This window comes from Cornus florida, unplaced genomic scaffold (genome assembly GCF_030987335.1).
Source record: "Cornus florida cultivar Cherokee Brave unplaced genomic scaffold, ASM3098733v1 CherokeeBrave_3.0.0_Hap2_Chr06, whole genome shotgun sequence".
In the NCBI taxonomy this organism is placed as follows: domain Eukaryota; kingdom Viridiplantae; phylum Streptophyta; class Magnoliopsida; order Cornales; family Cornaceae; genus Cornus; species Cornus florida.
In genome coordinates, this window is record NW_026775576.1 from 105,792,761 (window position 1) to 105,810,233 (window position 17,473).

General features: G+C 32.0%; 1 pseudogene; it reads right to left on the reverse strand.

Moving 5' to 3' along the window:
• Window positions 1–15,708: 15,708 nt before the first annotated feature.
• LOC132314762 (dirigent protein 22-like) lies at window positions 15,709–16,277 on the reverse strand (annotated as a pseudogene).
• Window positions 16,278–17,473: the final 1,196 nt, after the last annotated feature.

Consider the following 17,473-nt stretch of genomic DNA (forward strand, 5'->3'; position numbering starts at 1 on the left):
ATAATGGTACCATATTTTTTATTTTTAAGGAAAAGAGATAGGTTTAATTTTTTTAGATGAAAGAATTAAGCATCTTAATTTAAAAATAAAAAAGAAAAAGAAAAAGAAAAGAAGTAATAACAAAATATAATTTATTAGAAATATATGTATTGGATCAAAAAATCATTTTAGACGTGTACATTTTTAAGAAGTTTGGACATTTATAAAATAAATAACAAAAAAAAAAAAAAAAGTGAACAATATAAAGTTTTTATTTATTTATCTATTTTTTCTTTTTTTTATGCATAAATTGTTCATGAGGGTAGATTGGTCCAATTTATTAAAATGTAAAGTTAAAAAAGTCTCTTAAACGGTCAAAGAGTAATTTGGTCAATTTCTCATGTAAATAGGTGTTTTTGTCCATTTTGAACCTTTAGGGGATGTCTTTGTCCAAAAAACAGGTATGTTTCCTCTGAGTATCATTTTGCCAAAACTCAGGGGGTATGGTTGTATTTTATTATTATTATTATTTTATTATTGTTGTTGTTTTCAGAAGTTTACATTATATATGAGAACTTTGCTATTAGATGAATTTACTTTGATTTGTAAGAGTAGAAGAGTTTTAATTTGAAGAGTAAGAGCCTGTAACCAAATTAGGAGTATTATTTTGTGTAAGAAAACTCTCCTTTTGTGAGTTGGAAGAAGAACAAAGAGAAAACAACTTACAAAGGTATAAGAGATAACTAACATATAATGCTATAACTTTTCATATTTTATGAAACAAACATTCCAATTTGAGAAAAATTAAGTTGTTGCAAAAATATTAATTACTTTTATTAAAGCTTTCATTTTCACACTATCCAAACTGCTAATTTTTTTTTATAAAAAATGGGTTTCTTTTGAAAGGTACCGAGGACATATAATTTTGCTCTTCAAACAAGCTACAAACCTAATTATGGACTCACGAGAATGGTTCATCAAGCATATTGCCATATCTGAAACCTAATGCTTGACATGTTTGTTGAAAACATTTTTTTTTTGGATGAATATGTTTGGTGAAAATATTGATCTTTGTTACCAAGGACCAACACATGATAAAAATTATTTATTTATTTTTTAATATCTTGTAAAGAGACTTGAGATATTAAGAAGGAAAATGATATGACAACCGAATGAGAGGTCGAACTTAACGTGGCTTGGCCATGTCAGATTATTTTCCTAAAAGTATAAATGCGTGAGATACCTCTTTGTTTCTCTCAACTCGCTTCTTCTAATTCTGGGTTTTTCTTCTCTATTCAATCTTATTTCAATTGATTCTGGTTTTGTGTTTCTCCTTTTGATTTTGCAAAATTGAAGATAAAAAAATAATAATAATAAAAAATAAATTAAAATTATGCTTTCCCAATACAGAAGGTAAAATTTATCAAAAAACTACAACTATTGTTTCTGTCCTTTAAATTTTGTATTCATGAAAATCAAACAGAAACTTTGATATGTGTATACGTTCCATCCAAACGTTTGGACCAGTCTCAAACTAGAATTAATCTAAAGAAATTTGACCACTAGATTTCGAGAAAGATGATAGATAAGAAGAATTGATGAAGAACAAGAGAGAGAAACGAAGAGGAAGAGACAGAAAAAAGAGTTAGCGTCTTACACGTAAAGAAATTGTTTGTTCGGTGTTCTTTTCGGTAAAAAATTTCGGTTTCTCTATCACTGCTCTATTAAGAATGAACCAAATTTGAAAGTACTATACATGAAATATAATACTCCTTCCGTTCCATATTTGTAACGACCCGAAATTAGGGGCTATGACAAAACAAGTATTTAAAAACCATGCAAATAAAATCAGTCAATTCATGGTCCTAAATTAACACAATTAATCTTAAACAATTCCCATTGTCTAATATTCACCAAGCAAAACAGATCACAGCTACCTCAAAATCTACATAGTGGGTACTCAAAATTTCGTAAAAAATTCATCAGGACAAGAGTGCTTAGTTAGGAGTAAAAATTTGCGCAGTAGTAAATAGAAAATTCATAAAAAATTCGTTTGAATTCAAAACGGAACAAACCAAAATGTTTTGGAAAGTAGACTCAGCATATAACATATTTGAACCATTCTCGAAAGTGAATTGCTGAACCATTCTTGGAAGCGAATTACTGACCGATGAAATCAATTTTTAGAATGAATTCATCTTATCTCAAATGAATTGAAAATAAACCTTTCGACAAACTTCGTTCATTTGAAAATATACGGAGCTAAAAAAAAAATTTAATAAATTTATTTTTAGAAATTAGATTCACGGAAGTATAAAACTGGAAAGTTTGGTAATGATCCAATGTTAAAAAGTAAGTCAAATAAATTATTCAAAAATCTGATTTTCAATAGATATAAAATACGAATAGCAGCTACTTTCAAATTTTTAGAAAATTTTCTGCTAGTCCAAAATTACAAAATTAATTTGTGATGTTCTAGACATGTAGAAGAACTTGTGAAAAAAAATTTGGTAAGTTTTGGAACACTATAGCACCTTGGATAAATTTTCGAATTTCAGCAAAGTTAAAAGAAAAGTGAATTTCCTGCTTGTCCCAAACCACCAAATTCATACAATAACCACATATACTATAGCCTCCACAATGTCCATAAACGGTACATACACAATAGGTATCATATTAAATCCATAATATACAGAAAGTTCCTCAAGTACAATTGAATCAAACATTTAATCAATCACCTAAACTACATAAACATGATGGTCTCCAATGAAACAAATCAACGACTTCAAACCCAATGGATCATTGAAACCTGCAAAAATAGTAGGATGAGACTAGAGTCCCAGTAGGAGAGACACTAACAAGCAATCCTAAGAGGGTTTTATGCATGTGACAAATGAATTCATAGTATGCAAAGCCAGAGAGTTCCATGTTCATTAAAATACCATATGTTCAAAAAAATACTCAATATCAAAGTGAAAATAGGTTTAAAGACGCCATGCATGAAAATCCCCAAGGGTTGGAAGTAAGCGCAATTCTAGTCAAGAAGAACCTGTTGTAACAGGTTGGACTACCAGCAATGTTTTTACCCAAATTCGACACCAAATTATCCCACATATGACGTATATCAAAATAACCCATCTAATTCACGAAGCAAGCATATAAAATAAGGTACAACAAGGTGTTTCCAGAATAAGATCATCACAATTTTTAGGAAAATTGCAAGCAGTAACAGTTTAGCACAAGCTAAATAAAGCATGAGGTTATGGACAAGAACTGATGCATACTCAGATAAATTATCACATAAAGCTAGCAATTATAGATTCTTGGATGGACATCAACTGATGCACATTCAATTAATCACATGAAGCCAGCAATTATAGATTTTTGGAAAATCAACTCAAAGCACTAGATGTTAATGAAACCTCATGAGATGAGCATGGATAAGCATGGTTGAAGATGATGATGAGGTGAAGGTGAGGAACCCTAGTTTCTTCTTTTCTCCCCTTTGTCCGACCTTCTTTTCCTTCCTCTTTTTTTTTTTTATTATGGCCAGTCCTCTCTTGCTCCTCTTCTCTTCTTCATTCCACCAACAACACTTCTTTATTTCCTTGTGCTCTCTTTTTATACCAACACGGGAACAAAACTAAGGCTATACATTTATGTGGTTGCCCCTTGTATAGTAAATGTGAGCTACATGTAGAAGTGGGGCATGTGTTTTCCTTAGATTCTGCCACTTATCATCAAATATATAAATTACCTTAGCCTCCACAACTTTAAACCAAGCTTCACAAAAGTCCTTCCATAAATCACATTCACCCCTACTCACTAAAAGAGTACACCAAGACCTCAATTCTATAAAGAAATAACTTACTACTCCCAAACAAAATCACACAGTCTCCAGTAATTTAAAATCAAATCATTAATCAAGATTAAAACAAGCTTAAATGCCTAACTAGAAATTCGAGGTATTACAATCTCCACCTCTTAGGGAAATTTTGTCCTCGAAATTCAAATCTCCAATTGGTTTTAGTATCATCATTAGAAAATATCAAGCACATAAGTCCTCTGCCCATCTCATCAAACATCTTAATGACATTCCAGGATACACCAAATCAAGTATATAAGAACTTGTTCCCAAACCATCGTTGTACCTAACTTGAGATACAACACATCGAAACTCAACCAATTATCTCATCATAAAAAAATACAGTAATCAAACAATGACTATTCCAACATACATGCAAGTCCTAGAGAAATATTAAGATTGGACCACCCCTTTTTCCAGATTCTAGAAAAATAATTTCATGAAAAACCAATTAATACTCGTGAGACTAAAACTTCAGAACATAACAAATAGCATCATGTAAACATATGTATATATATCTAAACTTTTCCAAGAATTTAAATGTAATACCCCGTATTTTATTTGTGATACCCCTCGATTCTAGAGCCACGGGTGATCAAGTCCGAGCACAGAATACAAGGGATATCAAACAATTAATATTTAAACAAGCATTGGAATACAAGATGAATTAAGAATGAATAAAGAAGCTGAAAAGAAAACTAAATAAATAATCCTCATTTAAAAATCCTCAAATAAATGATAATTAATTAAAAAAAAATCCAATACTAAAATCCTCCAATCTCTGATAATAGTAATTAATTAAACTACAACTCGGGAATCCATATTGTGGACCCCTAATAATATCCTAACTGAAATAACTGAATCGAAATAAAAATAGTAAGTAACTAATGAAGAAGAGTCCTACATAGAATCGGAAGAGTGAATGGCTGTCTCTGCTCGGCACGAACAATCTCTAAGACTGGAACTGACGAACACCTGAAAAATAATGGTGGGTCAGGCCCACAAACAAGTTCTAATCTACTACATCCCAAACAGAGACCCGATACACATACACATCCTAATTAATTCAACAATAACTAAATAGTCCATATATAGATATATACACACTAAAGGAACCTCACTAGACTATAGAGTTGTCTCAACCTGAATAGTAAGCAACATGCAAAACGCACATACAGTGGGCATGAGTACCTATACCTACCAGGGTACACAACTATATTATATCTAGCTACACATCCCTGGCAATATACGCACCCTAACCACTGATCTTGAGACTCAAGCTCATATCATGGCGTATAATTATATATTTAAAATCCGTCCTATCCAACTAAAAAAAAATAATAACCAATACAATTATTATTTTAATAATATGTCATCCAACTATTCCGTTGACCTGACACGAATAAGTAGGACTTAACACTATGGTTAATCCATTCCCTTATTAAAAATAGGTAGGACTTAACTCTTAAGTTAATCCGTCCCTAATATGCCCCCATCCCATAATGGTGCATTAATCCATATCATAATCAAATAAAAGTTTCCAATCCAAGAATAATGTAAATAATATTTACATCTAATAATCCAAATAAACAGGATATGCATCATATACACATCTTTTGCATTTCTTTGAGCAAAAATATCAATTCTAAGTAACATGCACTTAATTTACATCACAAGATATTAATATGCATCTCAACTACAATGTACATCTCCATATTTTGATTAAATTAATTTAAATCCAACAATTGATTAAAATAATTTAATCCAACAATATTTAATTAATTTATCCTTTTAAAATTAATTAAATTTCATACTTAGCAGGTAAATTTAAATCATGCATTTCAATGCTTAATGAATCCAATTAAATTATCTAAATATTTAATTCAGACCCATCAATCAAACACACAAATATCTATTTAATATTCTAACATTAATCAAAATAACATTAAAAACAAAAATTAAATGCATAACCCATTATTAGTATTAGTATTAATTACAAATAGCAAAACTTATGCATTAATATAACCTTTTGACTTTTTCCATCCTTCCTCGTTCGGCGTGCCTTTATTAAGAAAGAAACAAATTTGATTTCATACTTTGTGCACAAAACTGCTTCTCACGTCCACTTTTGAGTTTATACAAATAAATCAATTTATGTTTTAATTCAGTACTCTTAAGGCCTCGTTTTGTGTGCATGCTTTATGCAAAAATAAATTCTGATTTCGTATTTATATACAATACTGTCTCATTAATTCAAGTAAAAATAAAACAAAATAAATTAAACTCATGACCACCACACATGACCTGTTCGACATAAAACCCCTTTATTAAAACATGAACTAAAATTTCTAAATTAATTCATGTAATTTATCCAATTAATTTATTTAACGAACCTATAATTAATCTAGCATGCATAGAGTATGAATCAAAGGAGAAGAGAAGAATTAGAACTTGCCTTTAGGGATTTGATAAAAAAAAACCCTAGCCTCCTTCTTCCTTTTTCAACCCTAGCCTCCTTCTTCCTTTTTCTCTTCCTTCTTCTTCCTTTTTTTCTCTCTCTAGAATATATTACGTGATTTATGTTCTAACCCCTTTTACAACCCTATAGTTATATATTTATAGGCAACTAAAATAACCCTAAAATCCTTTTCCCAATCCAAGTCAAACTAATAATAAAAATAAAATGAAATGTAAATACTAAAAAGGTAACTAAAATATATCTTTACGTATAATCTATGTGTAATCCCTATATAAATATACACATCAGATTATTCCTAAATGACTTTCCTTATATATAAAAATAAAACAATTAAATTCCCAAACAAATACACATCATCATATATAATTTAATTTACATAAATAAGTCAAGTACACATACTTTTAGCACACCATTTAATTTAAACAACCAATTCAATTAACACATAAACAAATACTTAAATTAATTAAACAAGTAAACAATTAGCCAAGAAATCAAAGAAATAATTAAAACGCAATTAAAATAATTTAAATAATACCGAGACTATCCTTTCAAAATTAGGGGTATTACATTATTAAAGAGTTTAGTTTATTTAAATTCATTTATGTGTGGATTTCTTTACCTATTATTGTGCATGCTACATTGTTATATTAAGTTCATTTAATGGTGCATGTAAATTAATTGTGTATGTTAAAATAGTAAATTTATTCATTTAATTGTGCATGTATTATTATTAATAATTTTATTTGTTTATTATGTTTAATTAAGCAATATTAGTTAATTAAAGTATTATATTGGTGTTATAAAGTATTATGATGATATAATGTATTCTTATGTAATAATAATAATAATTATTATAATAGTTTATTAATAATAATAATAATATAATAATAATTATTATTATAATAGTTTATTAATAATAATAATTATAATAGTTTATTAATAATAATAATAATAATAGTATTAAATCAATGTAATGATGAAGAAATTAAATCTTAGGATAGGATTTACCTTAGGACATCTTGCTTGACTTGGCTTGCTAACCTTAAAGCCTTATGGTTGGGAATGTGGTTAATTAAATGCAAAAAATAGATATTTGTAATATTTAAATTATATAAGTAATCTATATATAGAAGTTAGCCCTTTAGTTGAGGATTCACATAAGTTGAAGAAGGAAATAATAAAAGTGAGTTCTTGTATAAGACCGAAAGGAAAAGAGAGAAAGAAAGGAGCCTGGACCGATGTAGGGAATTTACCCGATTACGCGCAACCGGCGGATTTATTTTAAATCCAAAAAGGCAAGTTATTATCTACTTTTCCCCTTTGAATTAATAAATTAATTGTTTAGTTTATTTGTATGCATAGAGCCAAGGTTAGTAGATTAATAAATTATAAATTTTATCTTATTAAATTAATGAAATTTTAATTATATAGGATGGTATATATTTATTTAATATCCTATGAAATTAATAATGGCTGAAAATGATTAAATAAAGCTTTAGGGATTTTTCTAGAATTTTCTAGATTTTTCCGGGGCTTTTCTGCAATTTTCGGCGACCTTTCGGCGAGTTTTCCGGTCGCCAGCAATGGGGGAGATGACCGGAGTGATCCGGTGTGATGCGGCGCACCATAGGAGGGTATACGCGCGCATCTGGACCATTAAATAGCAGCGATTGATCCGGTGCACCGCGGTCCATGTTACCACGGTACACCCGGATCCGTGAGCGTTGGATGGAGGGAAAGTAGGTGGATTGATCCTGTGTGGCGCGCATGTAGGAAAGATGATGCAGCCAACCAACCGGAGGTCGCCGCGTCAGCAAGGAACCATTAGTGCGCGCGTGACTGATTCCAGACGCGCGTGGGAGCGCGTGCGCGAGCGTGGAACTCTCCAAACGCGCGTGCAAGCGCGTGGGAGAGTGGGAAAGCTTGGCTGCGCGTGGGGAAGCTTAGGGCTGTGCGTGGGGGCGCGTGAAGGGCCCTGTCACCTGCTGGAAATTACCAGAATACCCCTAGGGCCTGTTTTGTAATTTCTGGAACCTTAAACTTGCACTTTTGGGCCTATGGTTGGTACTTACGGGTTTAACGGGACATTAAATTATTATTTTATTAACCGTTAGTTATTATTATGTCCGATTAATATTTTTAAATATTAATTGTATCGTTTTCAATGCAGATCACCATTAAACGGATGTAGTTAATTTAATGACATTGTTAATCATTAATTGTGTTATTATTTTATTAAATAGTATTAAATCATTAATGTTAAAATTAAATGGTTACATGGTTTTAATTCAAATAAATTGTCCGTTATACATTGCAGGATTATTTATGTTGTTAATGATATATAAACCATGATTATTATGCTGTGTGCATTTCAGGAAATAAATGGACTGTTTAATTATGTCACATTTATATTATATGGATGAGTTGCCATATAGAATCATGTGAGCTGGCTAATAAGTTTAGACTCATTTATACCTTATGCATTCGTTGCTATAGACAGATGTGTGGCTGTAGGGGTATGTGGTTTAATATTATTGGCATGTGTTGCCTAATTGACATACTCAGTTTATTTAGTATTATTATTGGCATGTATTGCCTAATTGTTATGCTCGGTACCTCATTAGTACATTGAGATGTGTTACTACTGTGTAGTCTTTACAGTCTGTGTTGTCAGTACCGTGCACCATGTATAATAGCTGATTTCCCGGGTAGGGAAAGGCGACACTTAACCACCTAGTGTGAGTCTAAGTGATCACCGTCTATTCAGGTTGAGGTCATGTTATACATTGGATAGTTCCCTTAGGATGTATACAGATATAGTACTCATCCGATTCTTAATGATTAATTTATTTGATTCTCTGATTTGGGTCATAGTAGAGAGGACTTGCTCGTGGGGTTGACCCACCATTGTTGTTATTTCAGGATACGGTCAGTACCCGTTCCAAGGTTGAGGTTAGCAGTGAGGGACCACCATCCGAACTCATCTACTCTTACGATCCAGTTCAGGGTAGAAGTTTTATGTATTACTTCAGTTTCAGTTGTTATTTACTTTTGACGTTGAACTCTCAGGGTTATATTTAGGGATCCTTGATATAGGATTTCCAAGTTGTAATGAAGTACTGTATTAAATAAAGGATGGATGGATGTTGTATTATTTAGTGTTCCTTTCCTGTCTAAATTCTTTTATTATCATCATTTTGTATTCCATGCTTGTATATTGCCAATTGTATTTGATATCCCTCGTTTTTCGTGTATAAGCCTGATCAACTTATGCGTGGAAAATGTGGGGGTGTTACATTAAAACATCAGGATTAGGAACAAATCATACTCATTTAACATGGAACAACAAAAACACAAGTTATAACAAAATGTAAACATCTTTTCCAAATTGGAACAACACATAAAACCAAAATAACAACCAGCCAAAGGGAAAGAAAAACAAGTAGAGAGTTTGAAGAAAATGTCCCACGGCTACCAAAGTTAGAGGAACCCTGCCAATGGATAATGAAATGGTGATGATGAGAGGCCTAGCTCTATTCATTCTCTTCTTCATTCTCTTATTCTTCTAAACTTATGGTCAGGTTTCTCCCTTTTCTCTTTATTCTTTTCTCCATCCCTCTATCAGCACAAAAGAAAACTAAACTTCAAGTCGCGGGTGTTTGGTGTAAATGTGTCATTATGGTGCATGCTGGGGACATCCTAATACCCTTTTATGGGGCTACCACATAGAGACCCACTAAGGCAACTCTTAGTGAAGTAATTGTTTTGGCCTCCCTCACTAGCAAAGAAAATGTTTTAGGGACCTCACTCTAATTTTCTATATTTAATTAAAATGACAAAATGGCATCACATAGCGTTAAAGCAAAAATTAGATTAATAATAATAAGAACTATAAAATTTGATCAAATATATATAAGTATCACATAGGGTACAATAATAATAATAATAATAATAATAATAATAATAATAATAAATTAAATGGAAACACTTAACCCTTTGTGCATAAATAAAGGCATAGTTTAAGAAAAAATCTAGGGTGTTACATTATCCTCCCCTTAAAGAATTTTATTTTAACACTTACCTTATTAGGAAAGTCAGTCACAAAGATCTTTATTATCACTATGCATAAAATATTTAAAAGGGCTTGAATTATTCACAAGCTCAAGAGTACATCCACAAGTTCAAGAGTACATCCACAAGTTCATTCTCTCTAACTTATTAAAACACACACAAAATCTTTCAATTTACAATTTTTAATCAAAACATTACTCATTTTTGGGAAATAAAATTGATATTTTTTTATTTTTTTAAATTATTTTATTATTATTATTATTATTTAGGCTACATAGATGCATGGATCCATATATACCCTAACTCATTAATCTTTATAAGTCAAATGTCTAAGTCAAATGCTATCACATAAATGGCATGAAACTTGACATACAGATTTCGTGACCATTTCATTTATCTCCTAGAGTGTCCTACACTATCACTCCCTTGCCATTCCTATCCATAGGAACATATGGTCAAATGCCTTTCAAAACATCATAGAGTGTCCCACATTGTCACTCCCCCTTCGAACTAGTGTTGACCCAACTCTCAACACCCAAATAAGGGTCTACCTCATGGGTTTCGGGTCTTTCACCCCAGAGTAACTCGTACCCTAATTAATTCACCACTTCCGTCCAAGTGTGTACCCGAAAGTGTCCCACATTGTCACCCCCCTTTGAATCAGTGTGGTCCCATCTTTCTATACCCAAACAAGGGTCTACCACATGGGTTTCAGGTCTTTCACCCTAGGGTAGCTCGTACCCTAATTAATTCCTCTCCAAAACATCACCCCTTTCGTGTTTCTGGAAATGTTCCATCCCCTTTGTATCTTAATCAAGCCATAAATCTCTCGTCACATGCATTACAGCCAAGGCACAAAACATGTTCAACTCCACAATATAGTTTTATGAAGGGAATTATCAACAATAAATTCAACAATTTAGCCAAGAGGTTGTCCATAGCCATTTGTATCCAAACCAAGATACAAATTTGAACATTACTAGCGAAAGGCTCTATATAAATGGAATACATATCAACAAGGTATAATCCCACATTTATTGTTTTAAATATCTTTCCATAATCATTAACATTACAACTTAGTGTACAACACGCAGACGTAAGAGAAATTACATTTGTCACAACAGTGTGTTAACCTTTCTTTTAATTCATACATAGTTCTATCATTGTCCAATTTAAACCCAAAACTCAAATTATAGATAATGTGGGGTGGTGAGACGAAAAGTCCCAGTAGAAAAGATGTTAACCAAAGACCCTAAGAGGGTGTTAAGCAAGTGATAGCAAGCAGTTTATGAAAAAGGCTCATGTATGTATACATTGATCATATCTATATCATTTCATATAAAAATAAAATTATACATTTAGTACACATGATTGACAAGCATTTCATGAAAATGATTTTTTTTTACAAAGATGATCGCACACAAACATGGATAATAATAGGAATTCTGCTTAAAATGGACCCTGAATGAGATCTGACCAGTGTCTAAAAAAAAAAATTCTTAGAAAATTCATCTATTCTCAAAACGAGGCAAACTGAAATTCTTTGGAAACTATACTAACAGTTCTAAGAATCTAGAAGTTTTCAAAATTTTCCGACGGCTGAGAACTTGTTAATAGAATTCACTAATAATTCAAACAACACTTAGCAAAAGAAAAGAGCAGTTCCAGATTATATATATATATATATATATATATATTTTTAAAAAAATTAACCACCTGTCCGATAACGATGAAATCTGGCAGAGACTAATTAGACACACAAACCCACGTATGATAAAAAAGATATATATTTTGAGAATTATGAGGATAGAAACATGGGGAATACAGAGCCTGAAAAGACTACAATAGCAACAAAAGAAATTTATTTCAACAGCACAATCTATTTATCAATTTTTTTTAAGGTAATGTTACCTCATTCAACTTCAAAATCTCCACTATCACGAAAAATAACCAAAGTTTCACTACACGATTGAACGTAACCAAAAAGGTATAATAGCACATAAACATGTAAACTAAAGGATTAACAAACGATTGATCGAAAAAAATAATTGAAAAGAAACAACCGAGTAAATTAATAGCATCGCAAACAATGCCAAGCCTATATATGATAATTGGCAAGCCTTAAGATTAGGTTTTAATCTTAAGTAGTGCAAACAATGGCAAGCCTATATATGATACAATCATAGATTCATATGAACAATGGAAAACATTTCATCTAAATGATGGGAGATAATTGATCACCTATTGCAACATAACATCATAAGCATGGAGGAGAACAACTATTCTCTTTAACAACATATATGACAACCAAAATGAGACACCCATGTATATAAATATATAAGAGGAAAATATAATATATACTTTTCTTAGAAGAAAATTCATTTCAAAGTTCATGATGAACATGCCAAGTTGAATAATAACATAATCAATCATCTACATGTGTTTCAGAATACAATTTTATTGAAAAGGATATGTATTAAAAACTAAATGACATATTACGCATAGGTATCCATATAAAGGAAAACAACTTAATATGATCTCATGATAATAAACCATCAAGTGATTGATAAGATACTACAATTTTCAAAAGTGTGCCAGGTAATCAAGATTCATACAATAGTGAAAAAAAATACCTCATCTATAAACATATCAAGGCTTTTGGATCCAATACTTCGCACATAAATGAACAAATTGAGTAGTTACTTATCATATATCAACATATTAAAAATTACTTTCACATATCAAGGCTCACGAATGCCATTAAGGTATGTCACATAGTTTTCCCCTTTTCATATTCTAAGTAAAACGCGTTGTGTTATCGAAGGGTGTTGAATTTACATAAAGCACTTGTTCCATCCATACTCAGACGATGTGGGATTGTGCACCTGTAACTCGCCTAGTGTAGTGGTGTCACCTGCACACGTTCACATACACCCGCCCACAAGGTCACCACAATCAATCCCCCATTTAGGGCCCAACATCCTCGTTGGCCACACTTCTGGCTGGTCAGGCTCTGATACCATTTGTAATTACCCGAAATTAGGGGTTATGACAAAACAAGTTTTGAAAAATCATACGAATAAAATCAGTCAATTCATGGTCCTAAATCAACATAATTAATCTCAAACAATTCCCGTCGCGCTATTCTAATATTCACCAAGCAAAATAGATCACAGCTACCTCAAAATCTATATAGTGGGTACTCAAAATTTCGTAAAAAATTCATTAGGATAGGAGTGCTGAGTTAGGAGTAAAAATCTGTGCAGCGGTGAATAGAAAATTCATAGAAAATTCGTTTGAAATCGAAATGGAACAAACCAAAATGTTTTGGAAAGTAGACTCGGCATATAACATATTTGAACCATTCTCGGAAGCAAATTGCTGAACCATTCTCGAAAACAAATTGATGACCGATGAAATCAGTTTTTAGAATGAATTCATCTTATCTCAAATGAATTGAAAATAAACCTTTCGACAAACTTCGTTCATTTGAAAATATACAGAGCTGAAAAAAAAATTTCAATAAATTTATTTTTAGAAAGTAGATTCACGGAAGTATAAAACTGGAAATTTTGGTAATGATCCGGTGTCAGGAAGTAAGTCAAATAAATTATTCAAAAATTTGATTTTCAATCAATATGAAAAACGGACAGCAGCTACTTTCGAATTTTTAGAAAATTTTCTGCTAGTCCAAAATTACAAAATTAATTTGTGATGTTCTAGACATGTAGAAGAACTTTTGTAAAAAAATTTGGTAAGTTTTGGAACACTACAGCACCTTGGATAAATTTTCAAATTTCAGCAAAGTTAAAAGAAAAAAGAATTTCCTGCTTGTCCTAAACCACCAAATTCATACAATAACCACATGCAACATATATTATAGCCTCCACAATGTCCATAAATGGTACATACACAATAGGTATCATATCAAATCCATAATATACAGAAAGTTCCTCAAGTATAATTGAATCAAACATTTAATCAGTCACTTAAACTACATAAACATGATGGTCTCCAATGAAACAAATCAGCAACTTCAAACCCAATAGATCATTGAAACTTGCAAAAATAGTAGGGTGAGACTAGAGTCCCAGTAAGAGAGACACTAACAAGCAATCCTAAGAGGGATTTATGCACGTGACAAATGAATTCATGGTATGCAAGGCCAGAGAGTTCCATGTTCATTAAAATACCATATGTTCAAAAAAATAATCAATATCAAAGTGAAAATAGGTTTAAAGACGCCATACATGAAAATCCCCAAGGATTAGAAATAAGCGCAATTCTAGTCAAGAAAAACCTGTTGCAACAGGTTGGACTACCAACAATGTTTTTACCCAAATTCGACACCAAATTATCCCACATATGACGTATATCAAAATAACCCATCTAATTCATGAAGCAAGCATATAAAATAAGGTACGACAAGGTGTTTCCAAAATAAGATCATCACAATTTTTAAGAAAATTGCAAGCAGCAACAGTTTAGCACAAGCTTAACAAAACATGAAGTTATGGACAAGAATTGATGCATACTCAGATAAATTAATCACATAAAGCTAACAATTATAAATTCTTGGATGGACATCAACTGATGAACACTCAATTAATTACATGAAGCCAGCAATTATAGATTTTTGGAAAATCAACTCAAAGCACTGGATGTTAATGAAACCCTACCTTACATGAGATGAGCATGGATAAAAATGGTTGAAGATGATGATGAGGTGAAAGTGAGGAACCCTAGTTTCTTCATTTCTCCCCTTTGTCCGGCCTTCTGTTCCTTCCTCTTCTTCTTTCCATGGCCGGTCCTCTCTTGCTCCTCTTCTCTTATTCATTCCGCCAACAACACTTCTCTCTCTAACTTTATTTCCTTGTGCTCTTTTTCTATACCAATGTGGGAACAAAACTAAGGCTAGACATTTATGTGATTGCCCCTTGTATAGTAAAGTTGAGTTACATACAGAAGTGGGGCATGTGTCTTCCTTAGATTCTACCACATATCATCAAATATATAAATTACCTTAACTTCCACAATTTTAAACCAAACTTCACAAAAGTCCTTCCATAAATCACAATCACCCCTACTCACTAAAAGGTTACGCCAAGACCTCAATTCTACAAAGAAATAACTTACTACTCCCAAACAAAATCACACGGTCTCTAGTAATTTAAAATCAAATCATTAATCAAGATTAAAACAAGCTTAAACGCCTAACTAGAAATTTGGAATACTCGTCAAAGTACTCTAATATAAATAACAAGACAAGGGAAAAAAAAGGCATGCAGGCACGTAAAAGAAGAAAAAATGGTGGTCAATAATGGAAGATATAGACATTGTCTTCCACAATAGCATCACCAGTGGTGTTAAAAGAGTGAGTATTGGCTAGAGCATAGCCGCGTGCGAACCGAAACATTCCGCTCCCTCCGACAATGGATATTTCTGTCACCTCCGTTGTAAACACGGCGTTTCGCCCTAATACCCTAAGAGCGCGCTGCCATTATATTTCCCTTCCATGAGAACAAAGTTCAAAACCATCAACAAACCCAATTCACTTTGTGACGCTGAAGCGTAAATGCCTTGCGCTCTTCCCACCAGTTTCGAGCTTAGCTTGAGCTGTACCGTCAACGGATCGTCTATCATGACCACCGCACTGAACCTGAACGTTGATGTGTTGGTCACGGCCGCTTCCACTACTTGGACAGCAGTAGGGTTTCGGCCGGTACTAATGTCATAGAAGTAGAAGTGGAGATGAGTAAGCTTTTGTTTCTTCAGCCCTAGCATTTCTTGAGACAAGTTTCTCGATAAATGATGAGATTTTCTGGCAATGAGGGCAGAGAAAAGGAAGATGATGAAGATGAGCATTGCAAGGGCTTTGGCCATGGTGGGGATCGAATAAATTAAGATTTAATTGTATGGTATAGTTCATTTTCTTAGTTGGGGTTTGTGTCCAACATTTATATAAAGCTAGCATTATTCACAGCGGTCCAACTTTCAATGGCATCGAAATAGGTCATGACTCGTTTTAGAATTGATTGTTGCATAAAGGACCTACTACCTATTAAAGCATCGAAATAGGTCATGACTCATGTTAGAATTGTGTTAAATTAAAACTCTAGTTTGACATGCAATAATAATGTACGGTTGGTTTGATTCAAAGGAAGGAGAGATGGGTGGAGGTTAGATAGAAAGTAAAAAATAAATTTTTTATGGGAAATTCTTTTGACACAGAGAAGCACTAAACGGGTCGAATCTAATTCAAGATGTTTATCTTAAATCTGATGTGATGATGATTAAAAAATAAAAATAGCATTTTCTTTGATACATATATTTACAAAAATACCATTTACTTTGATACATATAATTACAATTTCTCATAAGATTTGTAATTATATTTAAATTGTACTGCCATATTTATGTATGTGTAATTTATATGTATATATGAAGGTGCGGAGCCAGAAATTAAATTCAAGGACACATAGTTAAAAAATAATAATAATTCAATAACCATGACAATAAATATAGATTCTTCAGATTAAGTGGCAAAGAATAAAAAATTATTACAAAATACTATGTATTATAGTATAGGAAAGATAAAAAGTGAAAAAAAAAAGAAAAAAAAGAAGAAGAGAACTTTGGAAGGAAATAAAAATAGAGTTTGATTCAAAAAGGAAATTTAATTTTTTTTTAAAAGGAAATTAAACGAATTTAAAGACTAAAGAGAAAAGAAATAAAACTTAAAGAAAATAATTTTAGAAAATAAAAATTTTATGAGGGCATTATATGATTTTTTATATAGACATTAAAAAAATATATAAATTTAGTATGTGTGTATATATATAAGGGTAAAATGCAAGAAACCCCCTGAACTATGGAGGTTTTGCAACTAACCCCCCTGGACTACAAAAAAAACCCTCTAGACTTTGATTTTGTTGCATATTACCCCATCAGGTCACCGGAAAAGATAAATGACATTTTTACCCTTACTATGAAACTACACCATTTGAAGCATTGTCATATTAATTTGTTTACGTGGCAAAAAAATCTCAACAGGTAATGGGATATTGACAGAACACCAA